This window comes from Petaurus breviceps, unplaced genomic scaffold (assembly GCF_028583685.1).
Source record: "Petaurus breviceps papuanus isolate PSGF00001 unplaced genomic scaffold, PetGlider_PUasm1.0 90792, whole genome shotgun sequence".
Taxonomy (NCBI): Eukaryota; Metazoa; Chordata; class Mammalia; order Diprotodontia; family Petauridae; genus Petaurus; species Petaurus breviceps.
Window position 1 is genome coordinate 2,085,953 of NW_027187347.1, and position 12,779 is coordinate 2,098,731.

Consider the following 12,779-nt stretch of genomic DNA (forward strand, 5'->3'; position numbering starts at 1 on the left):
GAGGAGGAGGAAGGCCTTCGCTGTTTAAAGTCTTATTTCTGAAGGTAAGTTATGACATTGCATGGTCGCGATGACAGAAAACTTGGAGATCATTTACCCAGGGATGGGGCTGATGCCTTTAGCAAGGGTTTCTCAGCTCTCAGAGGCCACATTCGTGTTACACTGTTATTTGCTGTGATCCGGGTCGCTAGTAAATTACAGAAATCAGACTCGAGCTTTCTTTTCCTTATCCACCTCGTCTCCCTCGCTCGCTCCCAAAAAATTTTTTTTGGGGGGGTATTGTATGAAACTTACATGACTGAGAAAACCCAAGTCCTGTAATTTACAAAGATCATTAATTCGAGGATATGTGACACTTTTATGTGTGAAATATCTGTAATCGTTTCAGCTAAATGAGGAAGGTAAAAATGAAACGATGCAAAAAAAAGCTAAGACACAACATGTACGACAGAGGAGGGGGGGTGGAGAGAGAGACGGAGAGAGAAGCTATTTTTTGCTTTCCTTTCTGTAGAAAGGGAAAAAAATAAAGCTTGCATTCTCCTTCCCTCGCAGTGTGCAGGGTCTAGTCAATATTTTAAGTGTCTGAGGACAAATTAGTCCAGGCGGATCTTGTTTAAAAGTTTCGAGAGGTGGGGTGGAGGTTGGGTTGGGGGGGGGGAGAGAAGTGAGGGAAGGTGGGTGGAGGGTGTGGGGGATGGGGACGAAACAAGCTTTGCTCCTGCTGATGGTCACTGGCCTGGGGCTTTGAAACCATTGCCTGTCCTACTAATGACACGTTCAGTTCACTTCTCCCTGATGCACACACGGGGTTACCTACCTTCCCCGATCTGAGCTAACGTAGACTGGGGTACTTCCCTTATCTGGATAATCGCAGGGGGAGAGGCGTTTTCCCCTTCCCTTTAGATTAACCTAGTCTGGGGGGGGGGGGGGGGAACTTGTCCTCCTCCTCCTCCCTCTACCAACAGCGCACCACTACCACCGCCTTCCCTGTGCCTACTTTTATGATAACCTCCCCAGGAGCATTCCTCCTGGTCTTTTAATTCTCACCAGTGAACAGCACCGCGCCCGCACACCCCACCCCCGCACTGTGGGGGCACTCCTCCCCCAGCCCCACATTATCACATGCGCTGTATAGGGATGGTCCAAGCAGGGAATGGTATCGCTCATGTGGTTCTAGCAGGAGCACCACCTCCCCGGTGGCAGCAGAGGCAGCAGCAGCAGCAGCAGCAGCGGTGGCGGCGGGATCATCGCCGGGGCCCGCGGGGAGGAGGAGGAGGAGGAGGAGGAGGAGAAGAAGGAGGAGGAAGAGGAGGAGGAGGAGTAGGAGGAGGTGTTTTCTGCTCTGATCACCGCCAGTTTGATTCCCGACATGTCGTTTGAGAAGGCGGAGAGAAGGGGGAGACCCCACTCGTTGCCTCTTCCTCATTGAAAGGTGTTTTGCAGACTTTTACGCCGGGAGTGAGATTTGCACTTCATTTTTTTCCTCTTCCCCAAAGCAAGATGGACTCTATTCTGTTTCTCTTTCTCTCTCTGTCTCTGCCTCTGTCTTGTCAGCCTTTAAGATCGACATTTTGTACTAAGATGCAAACTTGATGGTGACCAGCAACAAAGCCTGGGTTAGATCTCTCTCCATTTTAATACTTCCCTTCAATCCCAACCTAGCAGACCCCGATGGCCCTGCACTTGCCACGGTTTTGGCGAATGTGTTTTCCTTGCTCGATTCAGATCTCTAATCCGTGGATTGCGATGGGGGTGGGGGGAGAGTTGGCGTTTTGACGACTGTTGTAGCTGCTCAGGTCTGCTGGGGAATGGGCAGTCGTTACCTGGAACAACTGTGTGGCACAACGTTGCAACCTACTGCTTCTGTGGACGGCGCAGTCTTGGGGCTAGCTATTGATTGCTAAGATTTTGTTTCTGGTTTATTTATCCTCGGTCGTGGTGGTGGTCACTTGGGCAAGTTGATGAATGATCGCGGGGAGATTTTGCGTTGGCAAAATGGATCAACTTTCTGCTTTGTACATATGGGAAGTAGAGGAGTGGAGAGAAAGGGGGAGGGGAATCAGGGTGGTGGAAACCAGCTAGATACCAACAAATGATTGTTGGTCTTAGCCCCTGTGCCCTTTGGAGACGTTAGTGCATCTTCTTTGCTGCCTATGATTTCTTTTTCTCTGGAAAAGGGAGGTCGCTTGCTCTTCAATAAGAACTTCCTTTAAAAAAAAACAGTCTTGAGTTTGGGGGGCTCCTTCACTTTTGATATTATATCTATTTGGAAATATTGCAAAATAATGGTATACTGATGATATGCCTTTATTTGATACTTTATAGGTCACTATCACATGACAAAGGCTTCGAGACAGCTTCTTCCCCTGCCTGCAATTTCCATTTGCCTTCCTAGGTAAGTATGCAAACTGTTCATACAGGAAGAGAGAGTAATTATTAATAATAAAATGAGGGTTCTTATAGTTTCTTGTAGGAAGATGCTTTGTCAGATTTTTACATTCCCAAGAGGCATGTCTGCCCTACGTTCCCCCAGTGGATGTCAATTTATGATGCTTAAGGTTCAGCAATTTGGAGGGGGGTGGGAATTTTTTAAAGATGGTGACTTTAAGCACTGTGTTCTATTCTCCCCTCCCTGGAGCAAGTTTAAAAAAAAAATACCTACTGAAACCGTGATTGATTATATGCAAATAAGCAATTAAATTGAGATGAACTTTTAGCACAGTAGGTAAATGAGCAGAATATAGAAAGAACCCATCTTAAATTAAGCTCTTTAATTCAGAGAATGCTTCTGAAAGACGGGAGGCCATCAGTTGAAACTATTGGTAAAATTTATATTTGATGATTCTCCAGAACTCTCCCAAAACTCCAAGAAGCAACTTGTGCAGGATCTCTATTACTGTAGTGATTGACATTTGCACAGCACATCTATCCCATCCCTTTTTCTTGGTAATCTATGTCATCTGTGAAAGTAACTATATTGAAAAGCAAATGCAGGTGACCATATTACTGGAACTTTTCTCACATACTGTGTATTTGGAGAAGTTTCAAACTTTGGGTCAATCTGTTAAAAAAAAAAACTTTGAGGTTATTATATATATATATTTTTGAAGGATCTGCCATTCCCAGTTTCCCACCAAAGAGAAGAAGCAGTATGTGGTTGGCTGCAAATTTCTAGTGGCTGAATTATGAAAGTGTAAGGTTGAAAATTAAGAATTCATTGAATACTTTAGGTTAATATAGTTATCCCAGTTCCTAAAGAACTCGATTATAAATCAATTTCTCCTCCAACTCCAGCTAAATAATAGCACAGGAGACTATATAATCTTTAAGCTGTGGTTAAATGGAGATAAGTAGTTCCTCAAAACTGTTAGAGGTGGTAGCTTCGAGTGGAGATAGAGGTGAGATTTTGTGAATCAAAATGAGATTTTGAACTCAGTTCTTTAGGAAGGCAAAATCTGTGGCCTATCTTGCTTCATTACTTAGCTTCCAGAACTTTGTATATGCCAGTGAAACTTTGTGTCTTAAATGTTAAGAAAAATTGTTTTCAAAGATTGGGTTTTCTTCATCTCACAGCAAAATAATGGTGACATTATTGCTGTTTTTTGTAGGTCATAAGGTCTGTGCAATGCAAACTCATGTTCATGATACAATGAAATATTGTGGAATGACAAATGGTGAATTATTTAATATAATCAGTGGTGAAAGTTGATTTAAAAAAAGAACAACCCTAAAATGATGATTTCTGCTTCTTTGATTTTTTAAAAGCCTATTTCAAGAGATAGTAACTTTTGAACATATGGCAGGAGTATTGAGAGTGTATTCCTGGTTACTAAAGGACATCACATTTGTGTATGTGAGACTTAGGATTTTTTTTTTCACTTTAGCTAACTTTTAATGTGAGCTCTTTTCTGAGTAGAAGTATATTTGACCAACTCAGACATGAATATGCAGATCATTAATTTATGGAATAAAAACTATCTGGATGAAATATTCCATTTCTCTGGAATATCAAATAAGTAGCTCATCAGAAAAGATTTTAAAAGAACAATTATGGGCTTTGAATTCAGAAAAGCAGCACTTGTGGTGATGAGATATAACAATGAGCTAAAAAAGACTCAATGAATTATAGACTTAGAGAATCCAAGAAGTGGAAGGAACCTCTGAGGCCAACTAATCTAGCTTCATATATAAATGAGGATTCCCTCTACTACATATGCAAGTGGTCATTCAGCTTTTTCTTGAAGACATGCAGTGAGAAGCATTTCACTACTTCCTGAGGGTACTTATTCCATTTATTAGATAACTCCAGTTGTTAGGAAGTTTTTATTTGCATTAAATCAAAATCCCCCTCAAGAAGACCCAACCCACCTATTGGGTATTGTTCCCTAAGTCTTCCCTTTTCCAGGTTAAAAATTGCCAGTTCCTTCAGTTTGTCTTCTTATGACATGAACTTAAGGCCCTCTTCATTATGTTGGTTGTATCTAAAATACACTTTTCCCAGTAATGATAAACTAATTTTAGCCTTTAGTAGAAGTTTAGCAAAGAAATTTTAGTTAAATTGCTTCTGCATAATGAGGAATTCCCCAAATTAATGACTAAACTATTGGTCAGAAAATATTCTGCATTTCTATATTGATTACTAAAATTATGATCTTTATATGCATCTTAAGTTTAATTTCAGCTTATAAAAAAAAGAAAGATTTGTATCTGGTATCTCATTGTGCATTGTTTTTAAAGGCACTCTGGTAATATTAGGGAACCATTCACCCAAGACTTCATTGTCATTTTTTTTTAAATGATCAGATAATCTCCCTATATCATTAGTTTAGGACCCACATTTTTTAAACTTAATTTTTCCTTGTATAGCTGGCCCCTATATAGACACTAGGTAGTTTTCTTTCCTAACATGACTTTCCATTTACTTGGTATGTATTTTATAGGTTCTTATTTATTTACATGTTGTCTTCTAGATTAGTATATAAGCTCCTGGGAGGGAGAAGCGGAAATTGTTTTTGCCCTTCTTCTTGTCCTCAGTATTTTGCGCAGAGCCAGGTATATCACAAGTACTTAGTAAGTTTTTGTTGATTGATTGATTGCAGTGGGGAGGAGGGGGGAGGGAAGGGAAGGGAGAAGAAACTCAAGTGAAAAGTATATGGATCCCAAAATGTATCCTGGCTTTCACTCATGATTTTAAAAATTACTTAGTGCTTTTAATCTCACTACATTTCATCTTTATTCAGAATTTCACCAAGATAGGTGGGAGAGTTCCTTAGATATTGAAGTCAAAACATGGGTTACATGAAAACTATTATGTTCAAGTAATTTTTTTTTTGGGGGGGGGGGTGTCATAAGTAACTATGTAATTGGTTGTTTTCTCTAAAAAGAGTAACAAATAAAGGAAAACAACTTGAAATAGTGTTTCACAGTTTATAAAAACTTACCTGGCATCTAGAGTATTAATTAATTTTATTTTATATAGAAATTGAAAATTAATTGCCAATCACAAAACACTAACCTAATTCTTCTTAACGCAGACTTTGTTCTTATACGTGTTAATATCATGTTTTTCAGTGGGTTAAATTATGAACAGTAATTTCTGTCCTGTTAGTCCCCACAGTAGAATTTTAAAAGTTTCTAATCATTATCTCCATTAAAATGTTCAGAAAATAAACTTCTCCCAAATATGACTACATCTTAAAATATACAAGAAATCCCTTCCATGATGCTTGTTTCCAAAAGGAAGGGAAATGTAAGAGACTGTTGAAATTCTTAAATAACTGAAATCCAACAGCTTCATTTGGGAATTTATATTGCCATCAGTGAGGAATTGCTACCTTTAGAGTTTTAAAATCATCTTCTTAACTTCAATAGACCATGAATTTGTGAAGTAGATTTTTTTTTTCTTGAATTATAATGTTAATGCCGAAACCATCCTTTGGCAATTCATCATTTAATATTTACTTTTAAAGTCCTTGTTAAAGTTTCACATGACCCAGAAGTACTTTCCACAAATATCTTAGCTAAAATCTTTTTCTATCATTTTCATTACCTTTCACTCCAAACAAGGAGTTGGAGTCAAGTTCAATGTGTTTAAAAATAAACAAAAGGAAACTATCCCCTAAATTTACCATTTCCCCCTCTGTTTTGTCAATGAATGTTCATATGTACTTCTTCCTAAGTGTTAGACTTTTGAGAGTATCACTCCCTAAAAACTCCAGTGCAAAGATATACTTAGGAAATCTCCATTGATATACAGTATTATGTTTCTGTTTGAATTTAAAGGAAAAAAAAGCATCATAAGTATTAAAATAATAGCTATGAAAAAATATAAGCAAATGCCTCCAGCAAAGAATTATATGCATTTTTAACATATTCATTGACAGAAGAGAGATTGGAGGGAAAGAATCAGCATTGGCAATAAAGCATACACACACCTACCATATGCAGATAATTTTTAGATATAAAATCACCATAAACAAATAAGCTAATTTTAAAAAGTAAGAAAGATGAAATATTTAAAAGTAGCTACATAGTATCAGACAGTGAAAAGTATATGGAAAGCCAAAAGGAAAATCTGAAAACAAAAAGTGTAATCTTGTGAACATTTTATAAAACAAGAGACTTGGAAGCATATATCAAATAATGTCAGGCAATGAAATGAGTAATCAAATATAGTAGTAACACGTAGACCTGAGGTCAAGCTCTTAATAAGAGATTCAAAGCAAAGAATTAGATTCATTTATTTTAGCAGACACAGAGAAAACCGTGTTTTTCTTCTTTTGCACTGAGTATGAGATGCCCACAAATCATTTTGATATCTTGTAACTCTTGAACGTACTTTTTATATAATTTTGTATATTAATATTATCAATTTTTGTGTCTTTTATCCCTAAATAGACCTTAACGCCCAATGATGGGAGGTATTGTATCTTATCCTTTTATTCATCCATTCATTCAGCAATCGTTAAGTGTCTACTGTGTATAATACATTGTGCTAGGTTCTAGAACATAGAAACAGAAACACATATGGCTTCCCTCAAGGAGCTTACTTTTTACTGGGGAGCAAAAATATATCCACAGATGAGTCAATATAAAAATATACAAAGTAGGGGGGGCTAGGTGGCGCAGAGAATAGAGCACCTGCCTTGAAGTCAGGAGGACATGAGTCCAAATCTGGCCTCAACACTTAACACAAAAACTAGCCATGTGACCTTGGGCAAGTCACTTAGCCCCAATTGCCCTACCTTCCCCCCTCCAAAAAAAAATACACACACACACACACACACACACACACAAAATAATAACAAGACGATTTTAGGCGGTAAATAGCAATGACAGACCAGGAAGGTCTATGGTAGGAGTCTGTGCTTGCACTAAACATTAAAGAAAGCTAGATTTTTTAGGAGACAGAGGCAAAGAAAGTACATATGAGGCATGGATGAGAGCCTGTGTTGTACAGGAATGGAGGTAGGAGATGGGATGCCATGTACAGGAAACAATAAGCCAATTTGATTAACATGTAAACTGCATGAGGGGTAGCTGGAAAGATAGGTTGAGTTAGTGCACACCGTGTGCCAGAGACACTGAGCTAAGTACTGGAGATCTAAAGAAAGGCAAAAATGTGGTCTCCACCTTCCAAGCGGTCACATTCTAATGGAGGTGCCAGGACTCTCAATGGGAAATCACTAATGGAGGGGAGATGAAATAATGTAGGACCAGGAAAGAGCACTTGTAGAAATAGTTGGGTCTTAAGCTGATTCTTTTTTTTTTTTTGCTTTTTGGAGAGGGGAGAGCAGGGCAATTGGGGTTAAGTGACTTGCGCAAGGTCACATGGCTAGTTTTTGTGTTAAGTGTCTGAGGTTGGATTTGAACTCAGGTCCTTCTGACTCCAGGACCGATGCTCTATTCACTATGCCACCTAGTTGCCCCCTTGAGCTGATTATTTAAGGAAGCCAGGGAAGCTAGGAAGGAGAGAATGCCAGGCATGTGGAACAACTGGTGAAAAGCCATAGAACTGAGATGAAGTGTTGTGTTTGAGGAACAGCAGGTTGGCCTTCCTAATGGGAAGGAAGCAAGTGGAAATTGCGGGAAGGACAAGGGTAGGGAGGGCTTTAAATACCAGATAGATGTGTTTCTATTTTATTCCAGAGATGATAGAGAACTGGCATGCTATGCCTTAGGTGTTAATAATTTCAGTTTAGAAGTTGCATGAGGAAGTCTGAAGGCAAGGAGACCAGTTAGCAAACTCTTTCAATATTAAAGGCAAGAGGTAATATAGTCTAGAATTAGGGTGGCAGCCTTGTGACTGGACAGGGGTGAATGGATGTTAATATTCTGAAGGTATATTTGTAAAGCCTTGGGAAGAGATGGTATGAGAGGCAGCAAAACAGAGAGCTGAGGGTGAATCTGAAGCTGCAAATCTGAACTGGAAAGATGCAGAAATCTTTGACTAAAATAGGTTACTTTGGAAGAAAGGTGAGTTTTAGGGGAAAGTTAATGAATTTAGATTTTCAGTGATAGATATTCAATAGGCAGTTGGTAATGCAGAAATACATTAGGGTAGCTCGGTGGTACAGTAGATAGAGTGCTGGACCTGGAGTTAGGAAACCTGAGTTCAGATATAGGCTCAGAGACTTACTGGGTGATCCTGGGCAAGTCACTTAAGCATGTTTGTCTCAGTTTCCTCATCTGTAGAATGAACTGGAGAGGGAAATGGTAAATCACTCCAGTATCTTTGCCAAGAAAATCCCAAATGGGCTTACAAAGAGTCGGGCATGACTGAAATGACTGAACATCCATAAACAACAGAAGCAGAAATGAAGTTCAGGAAAGGCAGACACCAGGGCTGGGTAGATAGGTGTAGATCTGCATAGTGCTTAGAAATTGTAGTCAGACTCTTGGGAGCTGATGAGGTCAGCAAGAAGGATGAGAGGGAGCCCAGTTAGGAAGTGGGATATGAATGATTATACAACAGCAGCAGCAACAACAACGAGGAGTAGCCAGAGGGAAATTCCAAACCAAGACAGAACACTGAGAACCCAGAGTGGATTGTGACTCTGAATTCAGAGGATCTGTGACCTGTGTTCAAATCTTGTCTCTTTTACTATCTTCCTAGGCCTCATTTCCCCATATATAAAATGAGAGAGAGTTGGATTGAGTGCATAGCCTTCTGTGTTCATATTCATTTTTATATCCATGTGGAACCCAAAAAGGAATGAGTATTTCCAGGAGGGCAAGAGTGGTTGTATTAAATGCTGCATAGCACAGCATGAAAAAAGGCTGATGGATTTGGCAATTTGTGTTTGTTGGCCATCTTGCAGATGACAATTCATTGAGTGATGAGTCCTAAAGCTAGGTTGGAATGGGTTCACAAATATTCAAGAGGAAGGGAAGTAGAGGCATTAAGTATAGATGGCTTTTTCCGAAGGACTTTGACTGTAGAGCAGGGAGTGTTGATATAATAATAATAATAAATATTTTAGGCAGTACTTGAAGATTTGCAAAGTATTTTTAAACTATCCCATTTTATTCACACAACAACCCTGAGTTCTCTTAACCCTATTTTACAGATGAAGGGACTGAGGCAAAGAGGGGTTAAGTAACTTGCCCAAGGTCATACCTCTAGTAAGTGTCTGAGACCAGATTTAACCTCAGGTCTTCTTAAATCCAAATCCTGTGCTCTCTTCACAGTGCTACCTTTTAGTATAGTATTTTGTGTGTCTCCTAGGATAGCAAGTGCTTAATAAGTGTTTGTTGGATAAAATGAATGAAGTAGGGAGGAAAGAAAGGAAGATGTATGAGAGCTTAATCCTCAACAGAATGTACAAGACTCAATTTAAAAACAAACCAAAATCAAAACCAGAGAAACCTTAAGAACTGTAGATAATACCAGAGGACATGTCATTCATAAAGAAGAGGTAGAAAGATCATATAGATGAAATGAGGCAGGAAAGAGGGATAACAATTGGGTTTGAATACAATCCTATTTCTTTCCCCATTGTAGCACATAGTATCTTGTATTGCAGTCATTTGTTAATAGTATATCTTCCCTATTTATCCTGCAAGCTCCTTGAGGCCTGGGATTATAGCATATTCAGTCAACAAGTCAGGCACTAATTAACTTCTACCCCTGCAAGACATTTTTGTAGGCACTGGAGATACAGAGACAAAAATGGAGGCAATTCCTGCCCTCAAGTAATTCACATTTTACTAGATCTCCCTTATTAATTAGCAAAAAGCCTTGTTCAGAATAGGAACTCAATGAATATTAGATATTATAATGACTAAAAAGGTATCAAGGGGTAAGGTTCAGTTAAATAAAGTTCAATTCTACATTTATTCACTATGTAGCCATTGAAATCAAGTAGAGTGGAATATGAAGAATGCTGAACCTAAATATGAAGGATAGAAGAAGAAAAGTTAAAAGCTGTTTTATGTGGAAAAATGGAAAGCTTAAAAAGGCAAGAAATCCGAAAGTTAGGATTCTTATAGCACTGTCATACTGTTCAAATAATATGTTATTCAGTGCATCTGAATATTTCTCCTATTCTATCAGGAAAATAAGTATAAGTATAAAATATATATCATTCTATCTCTAGGAACACCAATATAGATTTACTATCTTTCTAGTTGATATTTTTTTGCCTTTAATGTTTTCTCTGAAGATGCTCATCATCTTTCTCTTTAAGAAAGTCATGTTGGATTATATGCTTAGAGCCTCCCTGTTCATCTTAATTCCACAAAAGAAAATATAGAAGAAGAATAAACATAAATTTAAAACAATAATTCTATAGTAAATTTAAAAAGTATCGATGATGTAAATTATATTGTATATGGAATTTATTCAGATAGAATTACAGATGAGTGTCTGATCCATTTTTATATTAAGAATTGATTCAAATGAAGACTAGTTAATAGATTGCAATTGTTACATTATAGTTGAGCAGGTATGCAAAATTATTTCTCTTTCATTTCTGGTCAATGGGACTGTCTTTCAAAAACTTTAGCACCTTTGATTGAGATTCTAGTCCTAGATTGAGTAGGTCATCAACTCTTATGTTAGCAGTATGACTTCTTATGGCATTTTCAAAATGCTGAATCATTTCTCAATTTTCTTTCCACCTCCCAAAGCTATCTGAGTGTAGATGAAATTCCCATTGACAACAAAGGGCACTTGGTGGGAAATGGAACAAAATGAGAAAATAATTCTCCCCATCCAGTTGTCAAACTTTAGTTGTTCTTGGAATTATCTGCATAGTGAGCTTGTGATATATGTCTAGGTACACAGGTATGCATATAAAATCTGTTGTTTTGATGAATTTACTTCTTTGATATGCCCTATAGATATTTGTGAGTATTGGTATTTGTAGTTTACTTTTTCAATCTTAATTGATTTTTAGGGACAGACATATAGGTAACAACTATAAAACATAAACTTACATTCCAAAACATCACCTATGTGCTGAAATTGTTTTAATGTGAATTTGATTCTTGTAGAATTCATAGCAAGTATATTTTGCAGCTGGGATTTTAAGGCCAGGGTGACAAAAGATGCCAGTAATCTTTGTGAATTTTCCTGAAATGGACTAAGATAAAAGCATTATTTTTATAGTTTTGTTATTAGAATGATGGAAAGATTGAAAGATTTCTGAAGAGTTGTATTTAATGTGATTTATTGAAAAATCTCCAAATAGAATTTCATGCTGAGAATGTGTCTCTCTATACTTCTTAGGGGAGGTGTGACAAAACACTCATTTTAGTATTTTGGCTTTCTGTACCAATAGATGTTCCTCTAAATAATTCTTTTTCTTGTAATAGAGATCCTTCTCATATTGATATTGGGAATTTTACCAGAAAGAATTGATGGAGCTAGAAAGCTGTTAACATCCAGAAGCTTTTCTAAGGAAAGGAATACGGAAATTCTCCCATTAGTGAGAATTTCTGAAGCCCCTTTTTGTGGGTTATGAACTGAGTTAGCTACCAAGTAGATAATGAGGTGCCCAATACTTCCTAGTTGGTGCTACTAGATAGAAATGTCCCAATCATAATATTTCGTCTTAATATTTATTGATTACCCTGGCACACTGCTATAAAAGAACCATTTTTTTGGTGGAATTATTCCCTAGCTAATGTTCTGTCATCTGTATATGATAAAATTGATGAGCATGATTATCTGAGACTAGAGTAATTGAACAATACATGAATGTTGCTACAAAATAAATTTCTGCCATACTTATTTGTAAAAATAGTCAGTTATTAGAAATAAGAGAATATTAAGCTAATTTTTTTTACTTCTCAGTGACAGTATATGTTCAAGCCAAAAGTTCATCAGTGCTGAAAATCATTTGCAGGGATTTCTAAATCACAACATAGAAGACATTCTCTACGACTGTGTTTGGTAGATAATATTTTATGAAGTGTGTTTTTGGGCACAAGTACATAAATCATTTTAATAATACAAAGTAACATGCCACTATTTTATCCCATCATTGAGGACCCTAGTCAACTGAAATTAAATTTATTTTGTCTTTTCTGATTTGTTATCACCAGAACCTAGTGCAGATTTAGGGGACAAAAAGTTCGTCTTCCTTGTCTGTGATTTTGTTTTCTCAATGTTCCTTCTTGCTGATTCATGGAACAAGATAGAGTTTTCCTTTACCTATTTTTGGGAAGTATTTTTTTTGAATGATGATTCTAAAATGAGCATGCACTCAGAACAATGCAGTTGGACAGATAAAGATGTTTTACAAAGATTAGTTCAGGGACTGGGGAGCTTCATT

General features: G+C 37.6%; 1 protein-coding gene across 33 annotated transcripts in view; it reads left to right on the plus strand.

Annotated features, from left to right (window-relative positions):
- BBX (BBX high mobility group box domain containing) overlaps window positions 1–12,779 on the plus strand; it is a 363,188-nt gene that overhangs the window by 1,140 nt on the left and 349,269 nt on the right. For 21 of the 33 annotated variants that reach the window (XM_069069765.1, XM_069069766.1, XM_069069788.1 and 18 more), the window contains one exon: window positions 2,326–2,395. The gene's annotated coding sequence lies outside the window, so the exon portion shown is untranslated. The other 12 variants (XM_069069771.1, XM_069069770.1, XM_069069764.1 and 9 more) reach the window with 3 other exon arrangements.